Below are 10,234 nucleotides of genomic sequence, written 5' to 3'. Positions count from 1 at the left end.
CAACAGCATCAGCAGTCCTTCTTCAACCTCTGAATCTGATTTTTGCTCAAGTCCCTCAATTTCAGCCAGAAAATACCTGAAATCACAGAAAAACACTAAACTCATAGTAAAGTCCAGAAATGTGAATTTAACATAAAAACTAATAAAAACATCCCTAAAAGTAACTAGATCCTACTAAAAACATACAAAAAACAATGCCAAAAAGCGTATAAATTATCCGCTAATCAGTTGACAACAACTGATTAGGTTCAAGCTATTACAAGAGTACACACAATATTTTTCCATAACGAACAATCCTCCTTTGAAAAATGCCATCACCATTTAAACAGTAAAGTAGTATTACAGACCACCGTATCTCCCACCCCAACTCTCCTAGCTTCTTCAATGCCTGGATCATCTCCTACTTTACAAAAGCCAAACTAGGTTGTCCATCTTCCTTTTTCCAAAAGATCCTCCTCTGCAATGAGATTATTCTTCGTGGAACCACATTTGGCATCTTATACAAGCTCAGATAATAAATAGGTAGGCTGTGTATTACTAACTTAATGAGTACCAGCTTTCTAACCATACTAAAGACCTTTGCTTTTTACAAGCTAAGTTTCTCTTCCATCTTATCTATAACCGGCATCCAAGTTTTTACTAGTTGCGGATTTATTCCTAGGCTAATACCAAGGTACCTCACTGGTAAAGCTACCTCCTAGCATCCCAATGGTTGACACATCTGGCTAACCCACTCCTGACTGCAATTCACTGGTATCAAGTTGGACTTCTCAACATTAATACTCAACCTAGACATCATTTTGAAGCACCTCAGAAGTCTCTTATAATTTCTCACTGTCTCCTCCTTCGACCGATTTAACACCCTACCACACAGAGCCTTATGCGTAAGTCATAAGACAGCGATGGTGAGGTATTACGACCTCTAAAAGTAAAATTATATATATAATAATAGTAAAAAATATTTTTAACTATGAGCCTTTGAAGAAAAGGGTAAAGCAAAATCGTTAAATTGAAAAGCGCAACACTTCCGAATGTGATAACGTAAGTGAAACAGGTAAAAGATAAGCTTGCACTTTTAGTTAAAGTCCTTAAGTTGGACATTTGGTGAGCTCCTTGTCATGGTGGCTTGTGCTTGAACTCATCTTGAAACTTCCACCAATGCTTGGACTTTCAATAAGCTCCAACATTTCCAAGTAAATTCATCAAGCCTTGATGAAGTTCTTTACATACTTTGAGCTCCCAAATTTGATCCTCTTGTATGCCGAGATCCCAAATCTTGTTTCTACACCCGTCTTTAAGTTGATCATCATTGTTCCAACCGGGTGGCAAGTAATCCAAATTCTCAATGAAGTACCAAACTCTTCTCTTAGATCCAACCAATTGATCACTAGTCCAACCCTTGCATCTAGCTGTTGAAATCTCAACCTTGATAAGCCTTGATTTGTAACTCCAACCACTAAACATCCTTCTCTTACGCTTCATTCCATAAAGCCTCCTAAGTTGGTCATCTGTTTCTAGAATACCATACTCAAGTGGGACAATAAGGCTAATAGAGATAAGTTTTACCCACTCAAATGAAGGAGTAGACAGCAATCTAGGTAGAGAAGTCTCCAACGATCTTGACAACTCATATTCAACTCCCGTCCATCCTTTCCGAAGGACTTCCACTTCCACATCATTCTCAAACTCAATCAGAGAAGGTTCTTCATACTCAAGGAGTTCAATTGCGGATGCAGATTCATCACTAAGAGGACTTGGTTCATGATCATCATCATCAAGCGAACTTGCCTCTTGATCTATTCCGTCCAATTCTTCATAGGGAACATGCTTTAGAAGTTGTGCACCTTCTTCCTTATCCTCTTTTTCAAGTCCAATGGGGGATGATTCAATTGTAGTAAGAAATTCATCAATTATTAAATCCATCTCTTGATCAACCTTCTCAAAGTCTTCAACCATGATATGCTTTGGAGGTTGTACACCCTCCTCATCATCAAATTCAAACTTCTTGGAAGGAGGCTCTATGACTTAAGGTTTCCATGGACTCTTAACATCCCCAAGTCCTCAACCACTTTTTCCTCTTCAACAATTACGGCTTCCTCTAATTGTTCTAGTACAAAATTGCATTCTTCATTTTCTACCGGAATTTCCAATCTCTCATTCATGCTACGCTCCTCACTTGATTCTCCACATGTAGCCATGGACGTTCCTTGAGTATTCAGACATTGGGAAGCTAATTGATTTACTACCTCGGTCAAGGCAACCGTGAATTTTAGTACCTCCCTTTTCATCTCTTCTTGCCCTTAAAGAAGAAGACCAAGGTTGTCATCCATTGGAGATCGGGGTGGATAGGAGGGTTCATTGTTTGAAAGAAAGGGTTCGTGATAGGAAGGTGGTTCTTCTTGGTAAGGGTATGGAGGTGGTGTATATTGAGGTGGTTCTTAGGAGTAATTGTGTTGGAACTGGGGTGGCTCTATGTATGGTTCATATGGCTCATAAGGTGGTTGGTATGGTGGATATGGGTTAGGGTCATATGGAAGTGTTTGATTGTAGGGGGCTTGTGAGTATGGTGGTTCAAAACTATGTTGAAGAGGGGGTTCATAGGCATATGATGGTGGTTGTTGATAATCATAAGGAGGTCCACCATATCCATTGTCTTGGTATGCATCTTGGAATGGCTCTTGCTCGTAGTACATTGGAGAAGGTTGTTGCCATGGAGGTTGTCCATAAGCTTGAGGCTCCTCCCACCTTTGATTGTCCCATCCTTGAAGCATGTTCTCATTGTAGCTTCCATTCCCTACAACATAATTTGAACCAAACTCATAGCCAAAGGGGTGAGAATTCATGACAGCGAGAGAGAATAAAAACAAATACTAACAAAAAAAATAATGAAATTAAACTCCTAAAACTAGCAACAATTAACAAAGAACCGAAAAGGCAACCATATTTACAATATTCACAATAACCAATAATAAGGCACACATTTGCAATTCCCTGGCAACGGCGCCAAAAACTTGACGGAGAAAAAATGTCGGTAAAGATTTTTACAAAAATATCGCGTTGCAAGTATAGTTCTAAACCGACGATTAAACCTCAATCAACGTTTAGATTGTTTGTCACTTAAGCAAACCCAATAAAATTAACCGAAGTATTTGAACCTTGAGTCGTCTCTCAAGGAATTGCAAGGAAGTATGTTTATTATTGGTTATGGAAAATCATATTTTTGGGTTATGTAATAAGAAACAAGAAAGTAAAATGGCAAGAAAATAAATTAATAACTAAGAAAGCTCTTAGCAAGACTTGATAATTAGAAGTTCTATCCTCATTATCGTCGTCAATTGTGATGGTAACTGTGAATTGCCTTCACTTAGTTAACCTCTAACCAATGGAGGAAGGTCAAGTGTATACAATCAACTTGAGTTCACAAGTCCTAGTCAACTCATAGTGAGAGACTAGCTTTGGTGAAGTTCAAGCTAACCAGTACTCTTCAATCACCATTCAACAAAAGACTTTTGATAACTCAAGAGTCTCTAAATAATCAATCCAAGTCAAAAGCATAAAAATCTAAATTAAAATCTACCCAAGCATTTTATCAAACACTTGGAAGGCACAAAATAAAAGCGTAGAGAATTAATAAGAGATCGTAAAATCTAAGATACTCAATTGCAAGATAATAATAACCAATAATTAAAGAAAGAATAATAACATAAAAGTATAAATTGCATTGATCTAAATCAAAGGGAGCAAGAGTGCATTGACAATGAAGTAAAGAAACGGAAGCAATAACAAATAAACTAAAAGGAGTAAGATGCTAGAACAAACAAGAGTAAAGGAAAACTAAATTAAAGCATGGTGAAAATCTGAATCTAAGAAGAAATAAGACTAAAAAACCCTAAAACCTAGAGAGATGAGAGAACCTCTCTCTCTAGAATTCTACATAACCTAACTAATGTGAATGAATGAAAAGTGAATGAATGATTGATTCTGCTCCACTCCCAGCCTCTAATATGTGTTTTCGAGCTAGAAACTGGGTCAAAATCAGCCCAGAAATTGCCCCCAGCGAGTTCTGTTAAGTGCAACACATGATGCTCTGTCACGTGTACGCGTCGCCCACTCGTACGCGTCGCTTGCCTACTGCACCGGTCACGCGTACGCATCGTCCACGCTTGTGCGTCGCTGCCAGCTTCCCAAAACCTGAATTTCTTGTGTTCCTTCCACTTTTGCATGCTTCCTTTCCATCCTCTAAGCCATTCCTACCCTAGAAAACCTAAAATCACTTAATGCACATATCATGACATCGATGGTAATAAGAGAGGATTAAAAATTAGCAAATTTAAGACCAAAGAAGCATGTTTTCAATTATAGCACAAAATTAGGAAGGAAAATATAAAACATGCAATTTCTATGAATAAGTGTGAGAATAGTGGATAAAATCCACTCAATTCAACCTAAAATATACCATGAAATAGGGGGGTGTATCAGAGAACCCAAAATGACAGAGTTACAGAATCTGTTTCTCCAAAATAACCTCTAAGAGGAGTTAATACATCATATATAGAAGTGGAGATAATAAGTATCTATATAAATATATATAACCAAAATAAAACTTTGAGAGATAAGGATCTTCACTAAATCAGAAGCTTCCAGCATGCCTCAGCGAGGAGCCTCACATCCTACATCTGAAAACCACAAAATCCGCATGGGTGAGAACCGAAGGTTCTCAGCATGGTAAAAAAACTTGATGTGTGGAAAACGATCCAACACAAAACTCACTGGCAAGTGTACTAGGTCGCATCAAGTAATAATAACTCACGTGAGTGAGGTCGATCCCACATGGATTGAAGGATTGAGCAATTTTAGTTAGGTGATTGATTTAGTCAAGCGAACAAGAGTTTATTTGAGTGAATTGTATTCAACAGAAGCTAAATTGCATGAAATTTAAAGGGAGAGGGGTAAATGACAAGAAATTAAAGTGCAGAAGAATTAAAAGAGCTGAAGCTTAAAGTGCAAGTAATGTAAATTGCAGAAACTTAAATTGCAAGAAATGTAAATAACTGAAACTTAAAATGAAAGAAATGTAAATGGCTTGAATAATAAAAGGATTTGGGGACTGGGAGTGCAGAAATTAAACAAGCAAAAATAAATTGCAACAAGCAGAAGAGTAGATGATGAAGTGAATTGAGATAGATTTCAAACAGAAAAGTAAATCAGCTTCAAGAAGCATTCAGCAGATGAGCTAAAAGGAAAATGCAAGATCTCAGGGGTCAAGAGACTAGAGAACTAAGTCTAGATCTCACTACCTTCCTTGATCCAATCTAGAAGACAATTTAAAACAAATTAAAGATCAAATAGTAAAGAAACTTGAATTCAAATCACTGAATTCTGAATTATACAGAGAAAAGGAAATAAAGAGATCTCAAGGGTGAGGTTGAGACAGAATTTCCTCAACTCTTCACTATCAAGACTCAAGCAAGCTTTGCAAAAAAGAAAACAGAAAACCCAAAGAGGAAGAGAACTCAATTCTCCTCCCAATTCTCCAAGATCCAAAATCAAGGTTATAGAATGAAAATTCTAAAAGAAAAGGAGTAAAAGTAAAAGTTGTAAAAAAAAAGGTGCTCTCTAAATCAAACTAACTTCTATTTATACACTTCCTTCTAATGATCTTTAAGCCTTGAATTTGGGCCCTTGTCCTTGATGGAATTGGATTGAAGATAGCCTCTGTTGATTGCTCTTGGTCTTGAGAAGAAACCCATTTGCATAATGGACTTTGGGATCATTTACGTTTGAGTCAACGTTTGAGGCAAACGTTGACTCAAATGTCTTGTATTGGCATTATGCAGAAAGGAGTTTTGCTGTCACTCACGTTTGAGTTCATGTTTGAGGTCAAACGTGAGCTCAAACGTGATTCTCTCCAGGGTAATTTTTCAGCCAACGTTTGACCTCACGTTTGAGGCAAACGTTGGCGCAAACGTTAAGTCCCCCGGGGTGTATCTTTGAGCCAACGTTTGACCTCAAGTTTGAGGCAAACGTTGGCGTAAATGTTGGCTTCTCCTGGGTGTATTTTTGAGCCAACGTTTGACCTCAAGTTTGAGGCAAATGTTGGCACAAACGTGAGCTCTTCCCAGGGTGGCTTTGCTGCCTTTATTTCCTTTGCTGCCATCCCCTTTCTTCAACCTTCCTCCAAGCCTTTTGGTCACCTGTCATCAATCAACAAATGCATCAAAGCTATGCTAAAATCATGAGACTTCTTCTCATCCTTGACATATAAGCAATTATAGCACAAAAGCTCATGAAAATGCATCAATTTACTTATGGTTGATTGAATCCAAATACACATGAATTTCTACCCAAATGGCTTACTTGTAACTCAAGAAAGTGTATAAAACCTATAAAACAAGTGAAAAAAATGCTTGAAAAACTAGGATAAGATGACTTGTTATCACAACACCAAACTTAAACCTTGCTTGTCCCCAAGCAAGAAAAGAATTATGCTCAAAGCTTCTTTCAATTAGAAGTGGATTGAAGAATAACTTGTCATATCCTGTGAGTGAAGTGATTAAGTGACAGTGGGGTGAACTCTAAATTATATGCTCATGCAAGGGCTTCAGTGCTTACTAGTCCCTACATCTTGGAAGGCTTAGGTCATAGAACTTTCATCCAAATAACATCATGGATGATGCCAGGGAATTTTGGCCAGTTTCACTGACCTTTTCTTTACTGTTTTAGGGTAGTTTCATGCATTTTCTTAGTTAATAAGCAAGTTTCGGGTAGATAATCACTTACATCTTGATTCAAGCAAACATTGTGAATTTTATATGATTTTATGAGAATTATGCATGAATTGAATGATAAAATGGATGATGCATGATCTCATGAGTTAGAACCTAGCTTTGATGCACTTTACTTGCTTGATTTCAGGACAAAGGAAGCAAGGAAGATGCCACGTTAATAGCCACGTTAGTCTAACTAATGTGACCTTTAACGTGGAATGGGAGCTAGCTTGCAACGTTAATGAGAAAAGTGATCGCCAATAACGCCTTCGTGAGCCATCATAGCCCACGTTAGTTGCCACGTTAACTACATTAACGTGGAAGCTAACGTGGAGGAGAAGTAAAGCTCCAACGTTAGTGGTAAAAGTGAATACCACTAACATTGGAAAAAGGGGCACACTTAGCCACGTTAAGAGTCACGTTAATTACATTAACGTGAACTCTAACGTGGAAGAAACAAAGAAGTGCCAACGTTAGTGACACTCACCTTTGTCACTAACGTTGGACCAAGCCACTATTAGCCACGTTAGTTGCCACGTTAATTACATTAACGTGCAAGCTAACGTGGAGGAAAGAAATGATGAGCCAACATTGGTGACACTCACCTTTGTCACTAACGTTGGAGATGGCAATCACCACCACGTTAGTGGCCACGTTAATATAATTAACGTGAGGCACTAACATGAGAAGGGGCGTTTGGAGCATTAGTGACAAAGGTAAGTGTCACTAATGCTCTCGAAGCTGAGGCATGCCCACGTTAAGGGTCACGTTAGCTACACTAACGTGGACTCTAACGTAGGGAGGAAGGACAACAAGCAAACGTTATTGGAAAAGGTGAATGCCAATAACGTTTGCGAAGGACCAAGAGGCAACGTTAGTGGTCACGTTAGTGCCACTAACGTTGAAGTTAACGTGGACCATCTCGGGTTAGGAAGGTTAGTGAAAAAGGTGATCGTCACTAACGTTCTCAAACCCACATTTTCACTTAACGTTAACACCACTAACGTCCTAACTAACGTCCATGCCTCACTCACACTTTCTCTGCTAGCAAAACTGAGCCCACTGAAGACTGCAACTGCTTCAACTAAAGATCCAAAGGCCCATATCCAAGACTTGAAGAGCCAACTAGAAGATCAGAAGAGTAGTATATATAGGAGTAGTTTTGAACTAGTAACGGGGCTTTTGGGGGCATTGGGAGAACTACTCTCTGTATAATTTTACATTCTCTGCAACTTCTAGTTTTACTTTTAGAATGTATTTTCCATCTTTGCTTTCCATTCCCAGAGCTATGAACAACTAAACCCCTTTCATTGGGTTAGGAAGCTCTGTTGTAATTTGATGGATCAATAATAGTTTTCATTATTCTTCTTCTTTCTTTTCTCTTGATTTTACTAGAAAGCTTTCAATCTTCATCCAATTGGGTAGTTGTCTTGGAAAAGAAGATATTCATACGTGGATCTCTTCGGAACCTTGGAAGAGGAATGAAGAGATCATGCTAGAAATGCTTTCTCATGTTGGACCAAATTGGTGTTTGGACGGATATAGTGACATATAATTCTCCCAATACTTTGATTTGGAAATACATGTGGTATAATCAGTGACCATACTTCATCATTTCTCATGAGCAATTAGACCAAGGAATTGGCTATTGATCAAGATTTGAGAGATTGAATTACCAAGGAATTGGAATTTAATCACTTAAGATTGCCAAGGAGATCAATGAATGCATTGATTGAGGAAGAGATGAAAATGAACTTGATCCGGAGAATACAGCATCTCCTGAGCCCAATGAACTCCCCATCTCTGATCTTACCCATTCTCTTTACTTTCTGCCATTTACTTTTATGTTCATCTTCCCCATTCTCCATTTAAGATTCTGCAATTTACTTTCCGTCATTTACATTCAGTTCTTTATTTTCAGCAATTACATTTTCTGCCATTTAATTTTTCGCCATTTAATTTCCTGAAATTCTCAAATCAAATTCTGCTTAGCTCAACTAGAACATTCTTCTGATTAAAGTTGCTTGACCAATCAATCCCTGTGGGATTCGACCTCACTCTATTGTGAGTTTTTACTTGACGACAATTCTATACTTGCCGAGGGAAAATTATTGAGAGACAAGTTTTCGTGCATCAAGTTTATGGTGCCGTTGCCGGGGATTGATTTTGTATCAACAATGATTGAATTGGTGGATAACTAGATTGAGTATTTTTCTTTTGTTTGATTTAATTTCTGTTTGATTGATTTACTTTCAGTTCCAGTTATTTTCTCCCCTTTACCCCTACCCGTTTGTTGTGTTCTCTTATTTGTTACAATTCAGTTCACTAACCCACTAACTGTTTGATATATTGCATCACTCACACTAACAGCATTTTTATTAAGAATACTCTCTATCTCCCTTTTGCTTTGGCCTTGTTGGTTGTATGACAGGTAGAAGAAGTGGGGCTTCAACTTCTTTTGATTCTGAACCTGAGAGGACCTTCCTTAGATTAAGGAGGGAAGCAAGAGGAAAGAGAGTTGTTAGTACTGAGGAAGAAGAGGAGTATTTTGAACCAGACATGGATGAGAATATAAAGAATCATCATGAAGAAGAAGCTCACAACCATGACCGAGAAGGTCCAGTGCATCATGCTGAGTAAGAGAGAAGAGTTCTGGGATCTTACATAAATCCAAACCTAGGAAACTGTTGAAGTAGCATCCAAAAGCCAACCATACATGCCAATAACTTTAAACTTAAGCCACAGCTCATCACCCTTGTTCAGAACAACTGTTCATTCGGAGGAAGTGTCCAAGAAGACCCCAATCAACATCTAACCACATTCCTAAGGATATGTGATATTGTGAAGTCTAATGGTGTTCATCCCAACACCTATAGAGTGCTTCTGTTTCCCTTCTCACTCAAGGACAAAGCATCTAAATGGCTGGAATCCTTCTCAAAGGAGAGTTTAACAACCTGGGAAGATGTGGTGAACAAATTCTTAGAGAGATTCTATTCTCTTTAAAGAATCAACAGGTTGAGAGCTGAGATACAAACCTTCAGGCAACAAGATGGTGAGACTCTATATGAAGCATGGGAGAGGTTTAAGGACTTGACAAGAAGGTGCCCGCCAGATATGTTCAATGAATGGGTGCAGTTACACATTTTCTATGAAGGTCTTTCTTACGAATCAAAGAAGGCAGTAGACCACTCATCTGGGGATCTTTGAACAAGAAGAAGACCATTGAAGAAGCCATAGATGTCATTGAGACTGTAGCAGAGAATGACTACTTCTATGCCTCTGAAAGAGGCAACACTAGAGGAGTAATAGAGCTAAACAATGTGGATGCATTGCTGGCCCAGAATAAGATGATTACCAAGCAGTTGGCTGACCTTACCAAGAAGATGGAGAGGAACCAAGTAGCAGTAGTCGCCACCTCATCAGCAGCTTAAGAAGGAGTGACTGCAGAAGCCGAGGGTGATCAGGAA

The 10,234-nt window shown here is 38.5% G+C and overlaps 1 non-coding gene across 1 annotated transcript; it reads right to left on the bottom strand.

Annotated features, from left to right (window-relative positions):
* Nucleotides 1–9,779: 9,779 nt before the first annotated feature.
* LOC112760385 (small nucleolar RNA R71) lies at nucleotides 9,780–9,886 on the bottom strand. The gene has a single exon (XR_003180828.1). It is a non-coding gene; the product is annotated as a small nucleolar RNA R71 (small nucleolar RNA).
* Nucleotides 9,887–10,234: the final 348 nt, after the last annotated feature.

The sequence above is a fragment of the Arachis hypogaea genome, chromosome 16 (assembly GCF_003086295.3).
Source record: "Arachis hypogaea cultivar Tifrunner chromosome 16, arahy.Tifrunner.gnm2.J5K5, whole genome shotgun sequence".
NCBI classification, from domain to species: Eukaryota; Viridiplantae; Streptophyta; class Magnoliopsida; order Fabales; family Fabaceae; genus Arachis; species Arachis hypogaea.
Note: the sequence above shows the minus strand (reverse complement) of the source record. Positions and strands in the feature narration are given on the sequence as shown.